The sequence below is a fragment of the Anguilla anguilla genome, chromosome 13, assembly GCF_013347855.1.
Source record: "Anguilla anguilla isolate fAngAng1 chromosome 13, fAngAng1.pri, whole genome shotgun sequence".
Classification (NCBI taxonomy): Eukaryota; Metazoa; Chordata; class Actinopteri; order Anguilliformes; family Anguillidae; genus Anguilla; species Anguilla anguilla.
Window position 1 is genome coordinate 13,585,046 of NC_049213.1, and position 23,922 is coordinate 13,608,967.

The following is a 23,922-nucleotide window of genomic DNA, read 5'->3' on the forward strand; positions in this document are numbered from 1 at the left end:
GGTAGGAAGCATTTCTTATGGCAGATGCAGCCTCAGACACCTGCTCGAAAGGAAAGATCCGGCAGGATGAGCCGGCAGGATGTAAAAACTTATAATTGTCAAAATATGTTATAAATTAATGTGTTCATTCGTAGGGCCTTACATCATCTGGAAACATAACGACGTTTTGGAGTTACTTGACGTGTATTTTATTCTTTGAGAAAACAAGTCCCTCCTCACCCCGCCCCAAATACCCCCCATACCAGCCATTGTAAAGCCGACAGGTCTCCAGAAACTAAATTGTCACTGCACGCAAGAACTGCCTGGGCCAATCTAAAACACACACGAAACTGGCATGTGAACTATCACATCAAACAGTCGTACAGTGTTGCAAGAATATGAAAACTTCTTTTATCGCCAGGGTTATCTTTGAATTGTTGTTTCCTCATGAATCAGTAACACATAAATAAGGGGTTTTGTGCATTAAAAGGCTTTACAGTCGCGACCTGCACTTTCCCTCTGTTGATACGAAAATCTCAGATTCTAATAAATGACCTAACTTTCGTAGTCACCATGTTACTCTGTCCCAGATATCTGCAGACTAAAACACAGATGCTGTTGCTTGGGTTGCCGGTAGGCTACCAGACTCCACGCGCACTACAACATGCAAAATGAAGGAAAAAAAATCTAAGACAAATAAATTAGAAAAAGTTCAGAACGTAATGTATTCCGTTCGGATCAGCTAATTTAGGTCAATATTATTTTCAAGCTGCTGGAAATGTAATGTCTTTAACCAAGCAGGGACGGTAGACATACTGTTGGATACATTTATGGAAGTAGGGAACAGTTGTCATAAATGTAACGCTTGATAATTGCAACACGGTCACTAATTTAATGTAGGCCTGAAATCGGCTGAAATCTGAAAACCTTTGCGGGAAATATTTAAAAAAAATGTTTTTGAGCGAGCTAAGGAAAAAGTCGGTATAATTGTAACAGGCGAGCGAAATAATAGTGACAGTAAATGAAAACGCCCTATAATTCGCGTATGATCGTTTTTTCTGCACATACTAATGTTAATACAGGAAACACATTTCCAATGGTAATGTGAGACCAGACACATCCTCATATTATGAAGCATGGGACTTTATTTATGAAAAAAGACTGTGCCTAAACATTGAAGCACAAGCAATTTCAAGTAACATACTGTGAAGTGAGTTGAGATAACGTCCAAATTGATGAGGAAAGCTTTTGCAAAGTAAATTGTCTACTATACAGGCCAATCTGGCGTGTGCTTATTATAAATGGCCACCCAGCAAACCATTCCCGCTAAAATGGACTCAATATTAACTAATACCATGCTAACTATTCAAGGACAGATACCTGCTTAAAATTATGTATGATTTAATTTACTGTAAATAAAAATAATGCCTTATGTGCGCAAATTACCTCCGGAACATATTTTTATTTACCTCGCACAAAAACAGTTTTTAGAAATATTTCCCACGAATGTTGTCGAATATCTCCGTACTGTAGGCATTCGGTAGAGGACTGCGCATATACAAACCTGAAATAGGTACTGTTGCAGCAGTGCACAAAAGGTTTGTACCGTGTTACATCTATGATGCATTACATTTATACTGACACACCCCTCATTTTAGGGTATAAGGCTTCATTTTAATTTGCAATAAATAAAATCATACATGATTTAAAAAGTTATTTGTCCTTGAAAAGTTAGTATGGTTTTCAGAGTGTCTTCTAGTGGGAATTGGATTGGAACATGATGCCCCTGTCTGTATAAATATAACGGCTGTTCAGTAATGCAGCTTCTAAGTTGCTATAACAAACAACATGTTTTTTGCTGTTACATGTTACATACAACAAGAGGGTTGGTACCCAGGGAGGTCATGAAGAGGGCTTCAGACTTGGAGACTAGGGACACTAGATAGTGTTGAAAACCATCTACATGTAATGTCCTTTTGAGGGAAACGTTATGCTTTTTTAAAGGATGTTTAATATTTATTAAAGAAATTCATTTTACTCATGAACTTGTTCAACTTTTTAAGTTCCTTCAGTGTTCAATGTTAAATGTGCTCAGCTAATTTGCTTGCCGCATTGGCATAGCCTCATCTTTTGGATGTTCCAAGTGATAGATGGAAAAGAAAAAGCCACCAGGTCAGAGGCATTTATAAATAGCACACATTCGATTTGTCTATAATAGGCTACTTGCTTTGTAAAAGCTTACATGGGTGTTAAGAACCAAACAAAACAAAACTATGAGGAATGCATGTAACATCGGACTGTATGTACTTGGACCTGCATATTTAATTGTATCCGACTCGATTAAGTTATGAATGAAATTGAAAAGGTTAATGACTACTGACATGTCAAAGCTGTTTGAAGCAAAATTTCATAGTGCTCAGCTAAATAATTACAGTAAATGACCTTCATGGCAACTCTCCCTTAATCTCGTTTAAATCATAGTTTCTGAAAAATCATTAATCTTAACAGGAAAAACAAAACCGTCCATCACACCAATAGTATAACTGAGATTTATGTTACGGCTTGTTAATGATTTAAAAGTGGGCTGAGGGATATTTAAGGTCACTGGAAGTTAATGTAAGGGTACAGAACCCTTTACCCTTCTTTCAAGAGTAGAGTAGTCCCAAGCATGTGACGAATAAAGCCTACACAGCTATTAAGACCTGACGTAAAATTAATCACATCAAGACTGGGGTGAAGGTACAAACAAAAATTGAACATATAACAAATGCATTCTGCCTTCCTCCTGAAAGCAGCGCGGCTGAGCTGCACCCACGTGGATTAACCTCCTTGGTATCTGTAATGTCTCCTCCATTGAAAAGTCTGTTTCTCTGCTAGTGAATCTCCAAGTCTGGATGAGAGGTTGGAGGTTGACAATATGCGCAGGAGTACAATTTTAACACTCAATTTCACATGCCATCGTGGTGTTTTTTTTTTTTTTCTGTTTAAGAAATCTTTTCACATTTACTGCCATTTTCTATGGACAGCACAATTTAATTGCAGTAAATTATTGCACAACTGATTTTTCTTTCTAGTATAACAATACAATATTATTGTGATTGTACTTTATATTAGAGTTGACTATATTTGGAATAAAGAATTCAGTCCAGACCTCATTGGGATGGTAGGTATGACATCCAAGCAATTTATAGACTAGCAGCATTCTGTTAACAGAACTTAAATATCCAAAATCTTACTGGTTTTCACTTCCCAATTTTGCTCCTGGTTTCATTTTCCTACCAGTGATATCATCTAAAATCCTCATCACTGGTCTACCATACCAAGATTTCCTAAATGTCTTCATATTCAGCAAACAGTAACAAACAGTAGCTCATTCACTTGGAAGACTGAGTATACTAACACTTCAGAAATATCCAATTGCCTAGGTTGGCCACTTGAATGCAGAAACGTCTGCTAAACCTGAATTTAGAAATGTGTGCGTGTGTGTGTATGCTTTTCTGTGAGAGTACATTTGAGTTGTGATCCATGAATATGTATGCTACCATTTAAACACATAGTAAAAACAAAATCTTGTCAAAATTGCAAAAAGGCAAGTTACTCCCCATGACCACAGCATATACTTCCAAGTAAATAACCACTTGCAAACTCTGATTTGTCAATCAAATTCTATAATCACTTCTGTACCAATAATTGAATGTTTGTCAGACCACATCTCAGAGAGCAAGATGAACAATCACTGAGGCAAGTTACAGTGCCATGAAAAAGTATTTGCCCCCTTCCTGACTTCCTATATTACTGCATAATTGTCAAAGTAAATCGGATCTTCAGATCTTTAGACAAAATGTAATATTAGACAAAAGAAGCCTGAGGAAACTGAAAACAATTTTTTAAATCTCTACTGGGTTCAAGTCAGTACTTTGACTTAGCCACTCCAAAACGTAAATTGTGTTTCTTTTCAGCCATTCAGATGTGGACTTGCTTTTGTAGTTTGGATCATTGTGTTGTTGCATAACCCAATTGCACTTCAGCTGCAGCGCACAGAGAGATGACTGGACATTCTAACTGTGGGGTCATGAACACTGACCTTAGCTGAGACTGGAGAGGCCTGTAGTTCTTTGGATGTTCTTCTGGGATCTTTTGTGACTTCCTGGATGGGTTGTCGCTGCACCCCTGGAGAAATTTTGGCATGCTGGCATCACCACTGTATTCTTCCGTATTCTTCATTTGGAATAACTCTCACTGTGGTTCGGTGCAGTCCAGGAGCCTTAGAAATTGCTATTTAACCCCTGCCAGACTGATATAGTTCAACAACTTTTTTCTCATCTCTTGGTATTTCCTTTGATCGTGGCATAGCGTGCTTGTAGAAACTTTGTGGTGACAACTTCACTTTGATGGTAAGGTTCAATATGAATGAGGTTCAGATTCAGCAGGGGTGGCTGCAATCAACTTTTTTCGTCAAATAAATGAAATAATAGTTTAAAAAATGAGTTTTGTGTTTACTCAGTTTCCTTTATATCTAATATTATTTTGTCTACAGACCTGAAGCCATGATGCATGAAAAATATACGGTAACAGAGGAAGTCAGGAGGCAAATGCATTTTGATGGCACTGTGCATAAAAGATTTGCAAATACTGCATATGTCTGCATTGGTATAGTGCATGTCTAGTGTAGATCATAAGTGGAATTAACACAGGACGTTTTACTGTGTATTTACATAGAGTGCAATCTTTGTTGAGGCAACAGATTTTTTAAAAAGCATGTGAATATGTTAGCAGACAAGTACAGCTTTCTTTAGAAGGATAATGGGGTTTCCATTATTGGGGAAAATAGAAAGTGTCTGTGCCCAATTTCAGGTAGGAGTGGAGGAGGGATTTAATATTCATACCTAGGTAAAACAGACCGTAGCAGCTTGCAGCCTAGAGCTTTGTTTGTTTGCGCTAACGTTTCTTGCTCATTTTGTATTGTTGTGCATGTTCTTTTCCTTCACTTTTTATGAGAGTCTGCATTTAGTTTAGGGTTTGTGGGAAAAACTGACTCACGTGTCCGCAGAACCGGCTGGCAGTCCGGGTCTGGGAAGAGAACTGTGGTGAACCCTGAGGGAGAATCAAATTGCCAGAATTACATAGCTGCAAGGGTACATTCTAGAGCACCAAAACATTACGTGAACATCTAGAAACGCAAATGGAACATAACCGAACAGGCAGCTGAAGAATTTTGCAGGCGTGGCAACTGAGAGGGTGATTGTGTACGACATTTATACTGTGGCCAATTTTATAACGCATATTTTATAATGTTTCCTCGCCACCAACCCCCCCCCCCCATCTCCTGAGGACTGCAGTCAAACGTAGCTAACCATTCTGCAACTTTCCTATTCACCAGACGAAACTTCGGAGAGCATCAGAACATTCTGCTTGTTGAATGAGCCGAGTCTTGCCGGTGGGTGCACGTCATTCGTTCACTATTCGGTGATGGTGTGGCTGTGATGAGTCCTGTGCTGCATGCCATTCCGTGAGCTTTAGCGTTTATCTGTCACCCCACTGCACAGAGGACACAAGAACGGGACCACTGCTGTGTGGCCCCGACAGGAGCGCAGGCAGGTGAAGCACGTGCAGCGGCGGTGCCACGCCCGTCCCTCTTATGATGGGAACCCACAACCGTGGCTATAACAACAGCAGATTTCTGGTTTCCTGGACGAAAAGTCTCATCGCAGTCCTCCCTGCCAGCAGAGTGAGTGATATACCTTTACCTTCTCAGTAATCAGTCTGTTTATTTTCCTCAGTACCTCATTTTCCATGCAATGCCTGGTTCTGCATGGTCGAAAGAAGGACAGAGAGAAAAGCTTTGTCGGAGGCTATTGTTTGAGTAAACTAAACAAGACGTTGCAGAGAAAATACCTGGCGAGCACTGTATGTGTACTGATATTCCTAGACGACGGCTTCATTGGATAGTTGATTCTGATTGGTCAATGAGCTGTCATCATTTCTGTGAAACGATCACTTTTTCACACCGTATTATATCCCTCTGCACTCTATATAGGAAAGTAGTCTGGTCAGAAAGTGCTGTCTGGTGCTAGAGATTAACATTAACAATAGGTGATATGGGGGTAAAAAAGCCCAGCAAGAAGGAATGGAAAATACTACAGAAACAACTGACAATCCAAACCTGACCATCGACATCCCCACGGTCTAGTGCCGACTTTAGCCGGTAGCCCTGCAGGGAAACCCATAATTGGTAGTGGCGTGGCCCAGGGTTAGGAAGGGTTCAGTCAGCAGGGATTAGTGCCCACCACTGGTTGATCAGGCGCACGCATGTCTGCCCGTTCAGCTGCATATGATGCGTCCATAGACATGCATATTTAACTAGACAGGAAAGCACACCCTCAGCCAACCTAAGCTGTGAACCAGGCATTGTTTCGACACAGCCCTCCAACAAAAAGCCACCTACTGTATATTGTGTTAGCTATTTTCATACTAATTGAAAATTAAATCCAACAATGTGCTATGACTGTAAAAACTGTGCCAGCTTCATATGATCCAATATCATTTTGTACCAGAAAAAACTGAAATAACTGAGAATGAACCATTTTCTGCAGTTTGGTGTGCCAATACCTCTGGTGTTCTACAAGGATGATTCTGTGTAAAACCAACAAAAGAATGAGAAATTTTGTGTGACCTTCAAAATGACATAAAATTACATAATTCATTTGTTCCATTATGGTACACACTCAGGTAAAATGTCACTTTAAAAATCTTAAACACTTTTTTGAGTTATTGTTAATTGAAGCAATCATTTTTTTCCCCCAGGTACGTGCCAAGTCATGCCAACGTCAGGTTTATTTCACACAGGATGATCAGGATCTGGAGGATATAGGCTATGAAAAGCAAAAGATTTATTAGGTTGTTCTCATATTCGATATCAGACAGACTGCACATTTTTTGAGTCAGTGGACATTACACACCGAAAGGTTTCAGGTGAAACACTCAGAAATATCGTAGGCGCCAATCACCTTGAGATTAGTCTATTACTTTTCTAAATTCATCTTTCGTTCATTAGGTCACAGCAGGGGATCTGGCTCATAGCGTGTTCACTCAACAATCTGATACAACGGCATGACGGTTTTCTGAAAGTGGGTCAAGGAACATTAATTACTCAAACTCTGGCAAGATAGAAATCCATGGAGGAACAAAGACAGGCAGTTACAAGACTGGTCCTGGGTATCAAACGATAAATGATGTCCTTCAGCAAGAGCTGGCAGGGAGTACAATTCACACTTGTTTCACACGTCATTAAGATGACCAAAAAAGAAAAAAAAAAAGAAAACACCTCAACAAAACACCACCATTTCAATAACTGTGCAGACCCTGGGTTTATGAATCTGAGAGAACTACCAATTGTGCTGATTTTGTGATGCTACTTTTACGAACACAAATTACTTCATTATAAGAAAAATGAGCCTCAGGGTAGTGGTAATCGCTTAATCTAAGAAAGGACCGCAGTTGTTCAAACAGAAAAGCAAAGTGCCACCGGTGGAAGTTCTCCAACATTAGCATATGGAATGTGGCGAAGGCAAACTTCATTTACATTTACCATGCGACACACTATAAACGTCTCTCCACACACCTATCGCCTGCTGTCAATTTATGTGTTCCTGAAGTGCTGCCGTTTCGTTCTTTGACTGCACTTCATCCATAAATCTAGAGTTCTGCAGAGATTAAAGTTGTGGTTTATTATCCAGGGAACAGGTAAATAAGAGCTACACTAAGGCTCCCTCATGGTTCAGATAGGGCACGAGAGGAAGAGTCAAACGTGATCAAAGTCTACCTCCTTTCCTGCTTTGATGCTCAACATTTTTGAGGAAATGGCAGATGAAATGGACAAAAATGTCTTCAGCCAGACCTTTACTCCATATGAAAGTTCTCCAAGACGAACTCAGTGAGAGGATGAAAGATTAACTTTAAGGCTGCCCTGAAAAGGTTACAGACACAGTGCCATTACTTGTTTGATCGACCTGATCTGAGAATATTTTCTAAACTGCCATCACACACACGGAAAAACAGTTCCTAATTGCTTTTTTCCCTGCGTGGCTTAGCAGTAGGTCTTCTCAGAACATGAAGAAAGCAAGCAAGGAGTTGCACTTTGTCCACCCCATGCCGATTCAGAAAAGCATCGCCCTCATCAAAAATAAAACAAGCTTTTTTTTTGCCATTTTTCTCCCATTTTCTCCCCAATTCAGTCGTTATAGCAATTCCCTGTGTGTATCATGGTCCTGGTCGATGCGCTATCCTTCTGTTAGTCTGGGGAGGGTGTAGACTACCACATGCCTCCTCTGATACATGTGGAGTCCTCTACCATAACCAGACGGCCCACAAAACAAGCTTTTTTGCAGAAACCTTATTCACAATTTTTTCATCTCCAATTTGGATGTGCTAATTGTGCTCCTCAAGTTACCACTGCACTGCCAGACCAATGAGAAGAGCAGGAGGTGCAGCTCTAATTGGGGATGGCTGGTAGTTGCCGAGCAGGTTTTTGCCAGCTGGCATCCACCTAGCGCATTGTTGGAGTTCAGCATGCTTTATGTTCAGTGTCTGATGCTAAAATTACATGAAGGTCCAGTTGATTTCCTACAGCAGATGTTTTCTATATATCCAGAGCAAACTCTGGCTAGCCTATGGCAGAGTCAAACTGACCATATCAACTACCAACAATAGAGCGCAACCCTAATATGACAACATGCCACTATCCGTCCACAGCCAACAATACCAGTGGCACATTACCAGTGTAGGCATGTTCAGTGAGAAGTCAGAGATAGAAATTTTTCTTGTTAATTGATATATCGTTGCTATTGTATGACCACTGAAAATTGGTCTACAACTTCTTTAACAACTTCTTTAAGCGAACAGAATGCTGTTCCCTGCTGTATCTTTGCAATAACTGATAGTAGGAGGAAGTACATTAGAAATATATTTTTGTGTGAATGCTTCTGCCCATTCAAACAACAAAAACACACTTAGGTCACAATGTGGGACACAAGACATTATTCTTAGCTTTTAAAACAAATTTTTTTGTTTAATGCTGAAAAATGAAATATGTGGAGCATAATTCAAGAGAAACAGGCTTGCTAGCTATTCCGTGAGCAAAACATACACTCCATGGACAAAAGTATCTGGCCACCCAAAAATCACACCCACTCGTACTTGTTGGACATCTCATTCCAAAACCATGGGCATTAAAATGGAGTTGGTCCTCCCTTTTGCTGCTACAACAGCCTCCACTCTTCTGAGAAGGCTCTCCACTAGATTTTGGAACATGGCTGCAGGGATTCGCTTCCATTCAGCCACAAGAGCGTTAAGTCGGGCACTGATGTTGAGCATTAAGGCCAGGCTCGTAGTAGGCGTTCCAATTCATCCCAAGGGTTGAGGTCAGGGCCCTGTGCAGGCCAGTCAGGTTCTTCCACACCAAACTCGGCAAACCATTTATTGACCTTGCTTTGTGCACAGGGGCATTATTATGCTGAAATAGGAGAGGGCCTTCTCCAAACTGTTGCCACAAAGTTGGAAGCACACAATTCTCTAGAACGTCATTGTATGCTGTAGAATTAAAATGTCCCTTCACTGGAACTAAGAAGCCTATCCCAAACCATGAAAAACAGCCCCAGACCATTATATAATTTTGACCAGCTGACCAGCGATATAGTCAGCTAGTCCACCAGTTTGACCACCAGCTTACTTTACCACGTTAGTCCAGCCACAGACCAGTTAGAAGAGTCAACAACGCAACGCAAACCATTTTAGAATCCCAACGAATTATTTAGCTTATGATTGGCTAGCGTACTCGTTCATGTGCGTCCTCAAGTAATGAAATTTATTAGCTATCAGTGAGCCACTTATTTGTAATGAACGTAGGCTAGACATGTTGGTGGAAATTGTTTTGCACGATTGATGTAAATGAGTAGGTTGAAGTGAGTACTTTCCAGCAACCGCTCCCTTACTAACTGAAAATGTGTTCCTTGCGCATTTAAAAAGTTGCTAACTTAAGCTAACTTAATGAGAGGAGGTCATGGGAGAGGAATTTAACATGAAATCTAATTCCACAAAAACACAAACTAGCTCTTCGTATAAACAGACTAGGCCTATATCTGTATCTTAGCTTGGCCTACATGTCCAAACTAAGATTCTAGGAGTATTGTCCTAGAATTAATTTCGACGATGTTGCTTGTTCCCTCACAAACTCTTAGATTCTTTTAGTATTTTCCCGACATGTAATCCGTGATTAATCCATCAACAAATGGAATTTAATTTACCTGGAGTTTACGGGTGCAGGTAAATTCCCTTGGCGTATTTTGTATCCGCATCCATTGTAGCCCAACCTGCCACTTTCATAGCCTATAACTAACTATTAAAAGAGCGTACTTAGTGAAAGTTAGCAGGAGTTTCTACATACTTCTTAGCAGTCAATTTCATGCTTGCGATTCAAAAAAATGTGCGTTTGTCTAAAGTACATTTTTCATATGAAGGCCCACAACTTGAGTGCGGCAATTTGTGCTTTATGTAGGTCTAGCACTTTTTGGTTTTGTCGAGTTTTAAAGCTTAGCTAATAAGGACAAACTCCGGAAATGCGTTTAAATAGTGTATATGTAGAGGTCTGTGAATAAACAGAACGTAGGCTAACATCCCCGATTACGCACAGCAAGGCGTAAGGTAGTGGTGCAGAAAGCGCGTTTGAACGTGCGCGCACCTGTAGGCTATTGTCGGGTGCGCGGCTAACTCATCTGAAGGGAAGAACATATACATACTTATACACATGTATTTTTATTTATTTATTATTATTTGTAATTTTTAGGCTGTTTGTTCATATCAGTGTCATTGTAACGTATTTAGCTTTTATCAAAAATGTCTTGTTGTATCAGTGTTAAGCAAAATACGGTATAGAATTGTTTAAAATAGTGGATGTGAACTTCATTTCAAAGCGCACATTTGCCTTCCTTTCAGCTGTGACTTGAAAAATGTAATAACGGTACTAAAGACAAATTACATGACTGAAATGAGCGATACTGTTTTTTGGATTACTGAAAGGTTATTATCTAAATTGATTACTTCTGTATTATTTCCAGTACCATTAACCAAGTATATTGTAGGATAAATCTGTTAGCAGATAAATCTGTCATTTTCTGAAAAGTTACTGTTGTCTAATTGTGCATATAAAATATTATTATTATTATTATTTGTAATCTGATAATGCCTGAGTTTTCAACAGGATGTTTAGAGGACTTTAAAAGCACTAAGAGGGGTCCCTGGCCAGACAAGATATGCAATGACTATATTATATTATATAGGCTAGATTCTGGGAAATATTTCAAATTAAAAAACCTTTTTTTTTAATAAAAAAAAAGAATAAAACATGCAGTATATAACCTATAACCATTTTTAACATATGATGGGGGATCCTTGGTTATCTTTTTGGCATTCAATAGCGTATGAAAATTCCCTTAGTAGCTGAGTGTACAACTGATAAACAGTTATAAATGTATTTTTTTCCCATTTTTATTTTATTTGAGTACAGCATACCATATGTCATTACTGCTAATTTCCCTCGCTCATTTTCTTTCTTTTTTCAAACCTGTTTTAAATGAACATCTGCTTCCCTCTTAATTTGGACTTTGGACATTGGCAGCCTGCTTCGCTTTACTTTAAGGTAGCCATAAAGAATAACAATATAATTTGCACAGAAAGTTGGATGAGTGCATTCTTGGTTTAGTGTGTGGTATAGCAGGCTACACGACCACAAAACTTCATAACTTAGTGTGCTATTAATTGTTAAGCTGATTGTTGAGGCCCAGAGAAGTGCATTTGGTTTCTTCATTTCAATGTACAAACTCCAAAGCGGTCTCAGATCGGTTCATTCACTCTCAGGGACCCAGATGGATGTGCCCGACAAGCTCTTTATCTGTTGGAGTTGATCCAGTCAAGGTTGACAACCAGTCGCAGTTCCTCTCTATGAAGTTCCCTTTACTGACTGGGCGAGTGGCTCACCGCACAGAGGCATAAATCATCATCATAAAACCTGCAGCAGGTAGGAGTCTGACAGAGGGGAATTGCTCACGGACCCGTCTGCTTCCAGGCTTCCGGCTCCAGGCTGCATTGCATTGCACGGTACTTGCTGCTTCAGGGGTCTCTGTCGTCCATGGTGATTTGACGCAAACTGCATTTGGGCCTGTTGCAACTTAAGGGACTGTTTAAGTCTCACAGATCATGACCACAGAGTGTAAAAAGGTATAGTGGAGGGTGGGAAGGGCCAGGAGGTGAAGTCCAGAAGAGAATGGAAATCATGCCTCTACCAGGTTGCGGGCAAAGCATTTGGACTATCAGTTGAAACCATTGGCATGTCATTTGCTATTTTTTGTTTACACAGCAATTTTGTGGCACAAAATACATTTTTTGAAGGTGTTTAAATGCATTTACTTTAATCATAAGTAACAATGCTGTTACTGTAAAAGTTACTTTGATACTTGAAAACTACTGTCATATTTTCCTTCTTGCATCTGTTATTTTCAATGATAAAAAACAATTCAGAAAAAAATGTAAGTGTAGATACTACATTTGATCTGAGCATGTTTTTTTCTTTACGTTCAGAAGTTAAAAATGTAACTAGTTTTTAGCTGTCTTAAATTCTAGGTCACATGACTTTCTTTTTGTTTTTTGGACATTTGTGTGTATAATTTATATCAATGACAGGTAGATTTGCTTGTATGCTCATTAGCATGCCACAATACTTTTAAGGGCAGGACTTGAGGCATCTTTTCATTACCCTACATGTTTGATAAAGGGGATATTTCAAATTCCACTCATAATAAGTGAGATGTTTGCTCACTGGGGTAAATGTGGAATAATTGACAAGGACGTTAAAGGCCGTTATAAATCAAACAGTACCAACCTCCTGTACCAACCAAGGAGAGACAGTGTGGGGTCTGTGGAAGCCAGCCCAGGACTCAGCAGGAGAGGAAGACCTGAAAATCAACTTGCTGACAGGGAGTCCCTGCATGAACCGCCTTAAAATCTTACTGCGCTAACTGCAAGTGTCAGAGCGTGGAGGAGTCTTCAGCAGTAATTCCGGTCCCCTACATTTCATAATGCTGAGCTGAGCAAACTCTCGTACCTTCCGTTCGGCATGGGTGACTGTAGGCATGACTCGGGTGATCATCGGCCTTAAGCCTAATGTCACATCTTGACGTAAATGCTACGGGAGAGACCACGGTCCACGGCGTTATACTGCCTGTCGGGGCTGTCCGGACTTTACGGCCAAAGTGCAGGAAGAGAGGGGTCAGGGATCACGGCAGAAGGCAGAGTCAATCCGGGAGCTGCGGCAGCCGGAGCCGAGGACATTAAGCCCAGCGAGGCGTGCCAGAGCCGCGGTTAAATGATGTGTGTAACTGGAGATGCCGACAAAGTAACTTTCGGCTGAAGGCCTGCCCGCGCGCGCGCGAGAGAGAGGGCCAGCGAGTCCTCCAAACGCACGGGCCTGGGCCTGGGCCGGGCCAGGGTAAAGAGAGGCCTGGCCAGAGACCGGGAGGTGCAAATCCACCCATTTCATCAACAACGCGGCGTGTACACAGCATGCGTGCGTTATAAGGTGACGAAAACCACGGAGCAACGAGAAGAACATCACCCAATGCGAGGCTCCCAAAAGAGAGTAGCGTAGCTTGTGAAACGGTCCAGTTTCATGGGGAGACAAGCAAGTATGACAAGGGTGACGGGCCGTACGTGTCTCAGTGACAATGGTCCGGACTGAGCCAATATCGGACCTTAACTTTGACTCACAAATAAACACGAGTGTTTGTTTAAACTTTATTTCACTTGTTAGGCATACTTTTGCAAGTTCAAGAAAAAAAGGTACAATATGCTTTTATTTTTAACACTCATTTGCATGTTGTTGAACAATATGAGATTTTTTTAACCTTGCTGAATAACATTTTTTCCAACAGTCAGGCATATATACATTCAGAGGAATGCCTGGATTCTTTAAGGGGTTGAATGCTTAAAATAAAATAAGGAAGTATATTCATGTATTTTCAGTGGTTCCAGGGCCATTTTCCATCTAGGAATGGCTTAAACATGCCTATTCTGCATCTATCATGTTATCCCTAATTTAGTGCTTTTAATTAACATTGAGAGTTTAATATTCCTCTTGGACAAATGCTGCCCTAACACCTTAAAACGCGTAGAATGTGCTTTGAGTCCTACAGCCGGTGATAATTGCTGTTTTGAATGCCTTATGAGCTGGGAGCGCAGAGTAGGCTCGGCATTTTCACCAATTCCTGTTCAGCGTCAGGTTTCATGGGCTGCGAGGCGCTGCCAGCAGCCAATGAAAAACGAGCGCTCGCTAACACGACATGCCAAGGAGAAACAGCTGTTTTATGCAGGGCAGGCGGTTATTGTCTCCTACGGAGCCACAGCTGAAAGCAGCGGGAGAGCCGAAGGACCACGTTGCCGGACTCCATTTCGTGGTGAGAACCCGAGGGGCCCCCCCCTTGTAAAAGCCACAAAGGAAGCCATTATTTTTGCCTATAAGCTGTCCTTGCCCGTATCTGCTGCGATGGGTGGTGTTTTCTGTGATTGGTGGAGCGATGTTGAGCCTGTGCCTGCAGTGACGTAAAGAGATGTTAAAAAAAAAAAAGAAAAAAGAAAAGGGTATTAAAAAAGATATTTCCCTTCTGGCTTCAGCCTTAGACATTGATCTTGTGGTAAACAGAATGACCAAGGGAGTCATAATGACTAGAAAATCTGCTTTTCTTCGATTGTCTGCTAATTTTATCTATTTGTTTAAATGTAGAAGTTCCAGCTAATATGAAAATTCTAATTATTTTAATTCAACATAACAAAAACAGACTACAGGCTGCAATGTGCTGGCGGTATATGCTCCTGTAAAGAATGACCAAAAATGCAAGTAAAATTCAATAGCCTTTGGGACCGTACCCTTTGACCTTGAGACCCTGTGGCATGGCGATGGGCGTGGCCTCCAAGCCGGGTGGCGAGTGTGAGCTAAAGAGGATACTAAGAACAAGCTGAATTGGACAATGGCTGTTTTATTCTCTCTCTTTCCTGGGGTGAGCTAGTTAAAACAAGGAAAACCTAAAACATAATAAAAACAACAAAAAAGAGAGTAACTTTCCAGAGGACTGAAGGGGAAAAAAGCAAAAACATTCCGCACAGAAACTCATAATCAAAGGCCTCTACCCCCAAAGCAAAGCAGGTTTTTACCTTTATAAGGGGCCTGGTGTAGACTACTAGACAAACTGGGGCTTAACGCTAATCAGCCTAAGGTGTGCATGCATGTGGGTGAGTCAGCCTCTGTCTGTATCACTGAAGACCCCCCAGGCATTTGGGGACAACAGCAAGCCCTAATGGCAGCCAATAGGAGGAGCAGCCCTCTCTGACCAGAAACCCTTTTTCATTGAAACCATTTGTCCACCTTTCATCAGAATTCATCAGCAGGTAAAAATATTTTTTAAAAGAAAGTTACAGGACAAAAGCATGACCATGCCACTGTATCTCAGAAAATAATACTGCTTCGTCAGTCCAAATCCAAAGCAGTAGCTTGTTTTGACTGAGCTAACTGACTGTGCTAGATGTCAGACGAGATGTAGAATATGGGGAAATGTGAAGACTTGATTGCCATTTTCTAAATGTCAGGGTACTAGCTCACAAAAAGAGAAAAATGGGTCTTGACACAATGTGGAAGTGCTTATTTGTTACTGAGGATGCTCAGATCATATCCATAAACCAACAAACTGATTCTCAGTCAATAAATTACCCAATTTATCCCACAGAGTAATTAAATTATCTTTTTTTCGCTCGCTTTCGTACTATTTTTATCTATGTCACAATAATATACAGTGTGGATATATGCCCACAAATTACCTGCAATCCATGCAATATATGGATAAATATACTTGGTCCAGAATACCAAGCTAACATAAAATGTTACTGCAGCTTTTTTTTTTTCTTACAACATTCCAGTAAGGTGTTGTAAGATTGTGGCAAATAACGTTTCTTTTTAACCACTCCTAAAACGCACGCTTCCAGCTATGCTGCAAATAGGTCCAGATAATACGCACGTTTTCTGTCTAAAAGGTTTTTTCTTGATGTGTTATAGTGGTTTTGATACGTTTGTGACGTGACAAAATTACAGGAACACACTGTTTTCACAACTTTCCAGAATCTTAAAAAAAAGTTTTACAAACCTTTTTTTTTGGCTAACTGGGTAGGTACAGCCGTTTCCAACCTCTGTCTTTTCTCTTAAGGTTATTGTCAATTTTCCATTTATATGGAAAGCGCACAGAACCCTCATTTTAAAATTTAATTTACAACTCCTATAAAGTCACTGAAGAGGTTCATACCGAAAAAGAACTGGCAGTACTTATCATGCATGTTTATTGGTTCTGCAGTTGCTGCCCACAATACGCCTGTTGAAATGTCAGCCTGACTGCAACCACAGCTGTGATAGATAGCATGGAGAAATTCAGAGACTTGTCATTTTTAAACTTGGGCAAAATTTACTCATTTGTTGACTGTCACTGGTTAATTCATTTTCCATTGAAGATAGCAGATCAATGTTTACGTTTGTGATTCATATAGTATTTCATGAAACTTCACTGAATTTGTGTTCACCTTCTATTTTTGTCACCCTCTTCCATGTGGATGGTGTCCTCCATGAGGCTATTCAATGAGATGTGAATAGATTACTGTATGGCACTTTCTGGGAGATAATATAACCTAAGGATTAATTTTTTAAATGTGGTTTGACATGACAAAACATCATCGTTGTCAGACATGTTGTCTTTTGTCTGATTCAGCTGTTTGACAAGGAAGGGCTTCAGTCAACGATCCAGTTTCATACCTTAAATTGAGTTTATGAGTTGTTAGGGTTTAAAGACTTTAAAGAACTTCTCCTGAGAATACCCCGAGAACTGCATTATTGAGAGACCAAACCTAGCCTTCCAAAACGCACTTCTTTAGTTCATCAAAACAAAACAATGAAACAAACAATAAATGGAAAATGACCAGCGCCCTTCCACCCTTCATCTTCTTTAATCCCTTACCAATGCAGTGGTGCTGCAGACCACAGCTGGACTGCATCCTTTTAAGGTAGTTTTCCCAGCACTTCGGGGCTGCCAGGTTTGGCTTTTGCAACAAAGTCTCTGATTTCACATTGACTTGCAGGAACCAAAATCTAGTTGGCAAATTTCTGACCAGATCTATAAAAATACACATTTTGAATATTTATTCAGGGAGTTGTTTTCTGCAAGAAGCCATTTGTCTATTTATTTTCTTTTTTTTGTTCTTTATTTTTCCAAAGTGATCAAGATTTGTGCTTCTATTTGGTTGATATGTCACGGTTTTGTCTTTTTTGGCTGATACATGATATTGTGTTAGCCTATCATGTTTTTTTAAATAATTCACACAGAAAGAACAACAGATACAGCAATAGGGAGCAAGAATTCAAAGCTAAATAAAGGAGAGCAGGAACTCTAAAATGAAGCCTGCCAAGCAAAGCCTTGAAAATGAGATTGAGAAAGAATTCATTCAGGCATTCAGAGCAGAAGGACCAACCCTGTGCAATCTCCCCATTGGCTTTTCTGGAAATCAAATATACAAGAAATCAGATAAACTGATTTTAAATTACCAGTAGGTAATACCAAACCCTTTGGGGTCAAACCTTTATCAGAAGCCATTCCAACTGATACATTACTTTACATTTGTTTATCCAGAGCAACTGACAGTGTCAAAGAGCATATGTTCTTCCACCTGAATTACATTGCACTTAAAAAACATCAAAAATTTTCATCAGTCAAAATTTGAGCATCCTCAAAAAGGAGTCACCCATTTTCTGGGGATTTTTAAAGCTTTGCAGCACTTGCCTATTGGCATTTGTAAAGGAAATTTGGGTAGGATTACTGTGGACACAGGTCAAGCAGACCGCCAGCACCTCCCATCTACTCAGCTTTGGGCATGGCTTTTGTGACAGAACAAGTGCTGGGGGCCTAACATCGGCAAAACAACTAATGCAGCAAAGCAGCCAGATGAATACGAAATGGAATCTAGGATCTGCGATGGTATCAGTTCAGGTAAAACTGAAAGCTTCCGAAAGGCTACGACGATAAAAGCATTCACCACACACGCGCAGGCCAGGCCCCGTAGCCCATACGCGCGAGGTTCGAGCCTGGGCTGTCTCATCAGCCGACAACGTCATGAATTCCACGGCGATGACACTGTCGGCAGGGCACTAGGTTTCCTCTGGTTACAGCCGCGCTAGTTCACGCTAACAGCTCGCGGGCTCGCGGGCTCCCGGGCGTTGTCAGCGGAAGTCACGCCCTCTCATCCGATTGGCGCCCGCCCTCCGCGGCTGCTGACTCGCGGGTGAGCGCAGCACGCTTCGGCTCTCGTGTGCGTGAGCCGGCACCGCGGCAACCGGAGAGCCAGCGTTAGCGGTTCCACGTCGGGCAGAAAAGGGACGCTCTGCCAGGGCACGATCACAAAGCAGGAGCTCCCCTCGCAGCGGAAACGCAGAGAGGGCTCCATGCGAGTGGAGACTCCCCGTAGCCTTTCCCGCACGGAGGAAGACTGCGCAGAAAAACCGAAGGACCGAACACGCTTGACCGTGCGTTCAGCGAGCTCACGAGTTCAGAGACCCACACCGAACAAGCCCGCTGTCCCGGGACAAAAGCCACATTTGTTTTTTTTTTTTAAATGCTCTCCGCCCCTTTTTCCTCCCAGCTTGGAATGCCCAGTTATACTCATCGCCACTCACTGCTGAAACCCCTCGTATATATTCGGGACGGCGTGTGCTCTGCTCCGGAGCAGCTGACGTCAACTGGCGCCTCTCCTCACACTGCGCTTTACAAGCGCGGCTCGCGCAAACGCAAGGCAAACCCTCCATGGGTGAGGCTGGAGCCAGTGGTGCGCTGCCCTGCAGCGCTGCCGTAGGAGTCAGCACTGGGATGGCGTGGGTTTGACGCCAGGCTGTGGGGCACATCTACACACCAGCGCAGTGCCTTAGCAGGACGAGCAACCCCGACGCCCAGGCAAGCCATCCAAATCAGCTGAACAGGACTGGGGAAGAAAATAAAGCAGAGGATTCTTTGAGGAGGCTTAAGATGGAGGTTCTGGCTCCCTTCAGGAAAACTGGCAGAAAAAAAACATGTTTGATACACACACCTGCTTCTCCTGGGCCCCCATTTCACAATTCCACAACATATACTGCATAAAATCAAGAGGGCTGCTGGTTTAGGGCTGAAACATCAAATCAATATGACAAAATCTGTTTGTAGAAAAACATCCAAAACCATGACAAAGTCATATAACACAGCCAAAATAAAAACCAGTGGCCCCTCATTAATGCTCATTTTTGGTGTGAAATTTTCAAATTGCCTACTGGTTTCTTGGATAAACAAGCTGGTTAGGGAACATAAACATGACATGGTCAACTATGGGAGTAGGCTATCTTGCTATTTAATTAAAATTGTGTTTTCATGAAGTTGCAGTGATTTTAGACAGAAGTGAAAACTACCAACTCGATTTTAAAGGCCACAAGTCAATGCAATTGATAGTTCAGCCATTTTGCCTGTAAAAGCTACAGCTGGCAACTCAACAGTATGCTTCTGTTGCAGCTGGTGAGCCGCAAATAGGGGTGGCAGGAAACTCACAACATAATCAATACTGAAACAGGGGTGCATTCAACTGACAATGGGCCACAGTGCGCTAAAGCCAATTAAGTGCCGCCTGGCCAGGCTGCCTGCCACGGTCGGCACAAGCACAGTGTGGATTCGGGATTAGACCACTGAGCCCATGCAGGGCTGGCCCACTCACCGAGCAATCGTGTGCAGTTCACAAACAGTGGGCTCGCCGCCTCAGAGTTCAGAGCAGCACCCACAATGATCAGAATAGCAAAATATTAGCAGCTATGCGGTTAGCTAGCTTTATGGCACCGCCCCTAAGCTTGCTGTTACTGCCAAGAGAGTTTAATCTTAATGCCAATGTCAACCAATCAGAAAATTGTATAAATTAAAAGCAACCAACTGCCTTACGGTATTAGTAATAATATGAGAAGGAGGGGGATAACATTTGTTTTTAGATGACTCACTATAGCCTCAGCCAACATTACTAAGTGCCATAGGAGAACAACATGTCATACTAAAAACTAAGAGATAAAAACCCTCTGGTTGCAAGTTTTCAAAAAAAGAAAAAACATTACAGATAAGCATTTTTAACAGACAATTTGGGCTGAAGTTGGTAGGGCAGGGCCTACTGATGCCAAGCCAGCTCAACCAGCAACACTCCCCAGCTACTGCAGCATCACCTCTTCTCTCTCCGCAATAATCCCTCTATATTGCTTTCTGTGTGTGGACATCTGTGTAGAGGGTACTGACAAAAATTCCATTACAGCTCACTTTCAGGTGGTTAGCTCTAATGTGGTTCCAATTAAGAACACTGATGTCAATCCTCATTGTGTCCCCACCCCCCCAACTCTCTGTAAACATGCACACACACGCATACCTGCGCTCACGTGCGCACATACACACACATGCACACACCCACACACGAACACACACGCATACATGCGCTCGCCTGCACACATGCACACACACGCCCACGCGCATGCTTGCGCGCACACACACAAAACATATGCACACACGCACACACACATGCACACATGCATGCATGCGCTCGCGCGCACACACCCACACACGCGCACACTTGTGCACACACACACACACACAAAGCCTTCTACTTTCATAAAGGATGGAGCCGATATATCTACATGCGCCGCGAGTTCTTTTTTACCGGCTTGTGCTTAAGCTACAAAATAAAATGTGCAAGCAGGCAAATTTCCACGCATTCCTTTGATTTAGTGCATTGCAACATCGCCTCATTTCTCCCCTCCTTTAGCTCTCCAAAGTGAGCAATACCCACCCAAAGAAAACATGACTTTCCAGACAAACAAAGCAAGTAACAAACAAAAAGGACACAGTTTTAATGGTCTCCTTCTTTAAACTGGAAACACTCGGTTTGGGTTCACTTTCCTTTCAGGTGTGTGTACAGCCCCCTGCCAGTTTTTTGCATATTATGTTAATCGGAAACTCCAGCCTCGAAACCACAGCCTGTACCCCTCCTTCGCGTAAGGGCTGTGCGCAGATCATGCCGCCCGGGTGCGTGTTTGCTGTGCTAGCTGCCTGGCCGGCCGAGCCCTGCCGGGGAGCAGGCTCGGCCTTTGGCCCTCCGAAGCCCACGTGCGAACGCCTTTTACTGCAGCAGCCTTCCCTGCGCCAGTCGCTCTCCTCCCCCACCCACCTCACTTTCCTATTAAGTCATGGTAATACCGCCACATACACATACTCCTTACTCCTCTCCCAGGGACAGAACAGCACGTAATAATGCAGTATCATTGCAATACGGCATATATATTCCCCTAACCTGTGTTATGTCAGCTAGCATTGACCCAAATATACACAGTGCCGTTTTTTAAAAAAAAGATGAGACTTTTGCTTTTTTCTCTTGTATTTTATTTTGCCCGCATTGCCACTGCCACGAGCCTCCTTGAATTAGACTCACATTAAAAGAGACAGCGCTATTATAAATTAAAAGGACCAATCAGCGTTGAAGGTTTTTTTTTTTAATGACTTTGGCTGCGGGACTCACATTCACTTGCAGTGCCCTCTAGAGGGTAGTAAAATAGTTACAACTAATTAGAGCCAGGTACGCAGAAGCAACAAAATGAATGCAATTCTGTATAGTTGTACCTCTGATATTTGTTACCTTTGACTAGGCACAATCCACCACGGTGGTACATTATAATTACAAAACGCTTATTTATAAGAAATCTAACTCATAATTAAATGCTTTCAGTTTCCTGTTTTTGTTTGTATTCTTTTATACTTTTTGCCATTAGTAAATAAGCACAGATGTGATTTTTAGGGTACATTATAATAACTTGAAGAACTTATTTCTGTTATCCACGGGCAGTTGAAAAGGAAAACAATTTTCATTGAGGCTTTGGGAGCGTGAGAGGGAACGCGCTGACAGGTAGAACCGCGAGGCCCGGCTTCATCGCTCGGGCTGAAATGTGTATCGCAGCCCTTCCGTCGCAGTTTCACCGGCCCGGTAACCCGACGCCGCGCGGCGAATGCGAGGCCGCTGCTATATAAAACTCAAGGCAATGCGCTGGCACCCGCCGGCGGCGTGCGGCCCGGCGAACGCCAGGAACAATTTGTCTCCGCAGTCCCGGCGTCCGTGACCCGAAAATGACTACGGTTAGAGTTCCTGCGATGTTCGGTTCCGCGGGCATGGCAAATTGGTCTTGTCATTGGGGAAAAACATACATGTTATATGGACGCAGTAAAAAAGAAAGTTCCAGTCAGCTGCGCAGGCTCGGGAGCCAGATAATGCGGTTTGCCACAGGGCTGCTCTCGAGCCTGTCCTACGCGCGAGACGTGACAGCTAAAGTCTGCTCGCAATGCAGAGGGCCACACATCCGTCGAAGCACATTATTCTGCATCGGAATGGTCCAGAGGCCGAATCCAATATGAAGGTCAAATAGCCCGGTGCATTAAATGTCCAGGCCCGACCCATCAAAATGGTGGCTCGCTGCCTTAGGAAAGATGGCAGTAACCTGCGCTGGAGGATCCAGGCCCTTCCCAGGTCTCAATTATTATTATTTTTTCTCTCTCCAGAAAAAACTGTGTTCTTTTGGCAGTAAACAGTTTTACGAGGAGATGTAACATTTGACTGTAAATATATCCGAAACGGCGCACCTTTAAGCGGGCGCGAGAGGTGAGCCCATCCCTCCGGGAGAGAGCTCCCGTTTTTTCACAGAAGACCGGCCCGCAAAAAATTAAAACAAACCGAGCAGGCGGCAGCCTCTCCGCACTCTGCGTGCTTTTCTTGGGAGAGTCGTGGGTTTTTTTACGCGCGCTGTCTTGTCTTGTTTCATTCCCCTTTGCTCTGGGGCTCATAAAAGCCCTTTGTCGTTTACACAGATGCGTCGCCATGACGACTTTCTCCTGCCACGAGTTTTATTTTTCACATCTACACCGGAGCACCTAATTGTACTTTATACCCTATACCGCCCTGGGGAGTGCTTCAGCAAATGTCACATCCCACTGCATCGTTCTGCACATAAAAGTGCCGCACACTCACACCCACACACAGTACCCATGTACATACAGACACACACTGACACTGATACAACATTACACTCACACACACGCACCCACACACAGTACCCATGTATATACAGACACACACTGACACTGATACAACATTACACTCACACACACGCACCCACACACAGTACCCATGTACATACAGACACACACTGACACTGATACAACATTACATTCACACACACACTCACACCCACACACAGTACCCATGTACATACAGACACACACTGACACTGATACAACATTACACTCACACACACACTCACACCCACACACAGTACCCATGTACATACAGACACACACTGACACTGATACAACATTACACTCACACACACACTCACCCACACACAGTACCCATGTACATACAGACACACACTGACACTGATACAACATTACACTCACACACACACTCACCCACACACAGTACCCATGTATATACAGACACACACTGACATTGATACAACATTACACTCACACACACACTCACCCACACACAGTACCCATGTACATACAGACACACACTGACACTGATACAACATTACACTCACACACACACACCCACACACAGTACCCATGTACATACAGACACACACTGACACTGATACAACATTTCACTCACACACACACAGTACCCACGTACATACAGACACACAGACACTGATACAACATTACACTCACACACACACACACACACAGTACCCATGTACATACAGACACACACTCACAC

General features: G+C 42.4%; 1 protein-coding gene across 1 annotated transcript in view; it reads right to left on the minus strand.

Moving 5' to 3' along the window:
- LOC118211264 (homeobox protein Hox-C13a-like) overlaps window positions 1-10,648 on the minus strand; it is a 31,620-nt gene extending 20,972 nt beyond the window's left edge. The window contains exons 1-2 of the transcript XR_004761983.1: window positions 10,281-10,648; window positions 5,020-5,073 (exon numbers count right to left, since the gene is read on the minus strand). The gene's annotated coding sequence lies outside the window, so the exon portion shown is untranslated. The remainder of the gene's footprint in view (window positions 1-5,019; window positions 5,074-10,280) is intronic.
- Window positions 10,649-23,922: the final 13,274 nt, after the last annotated feature.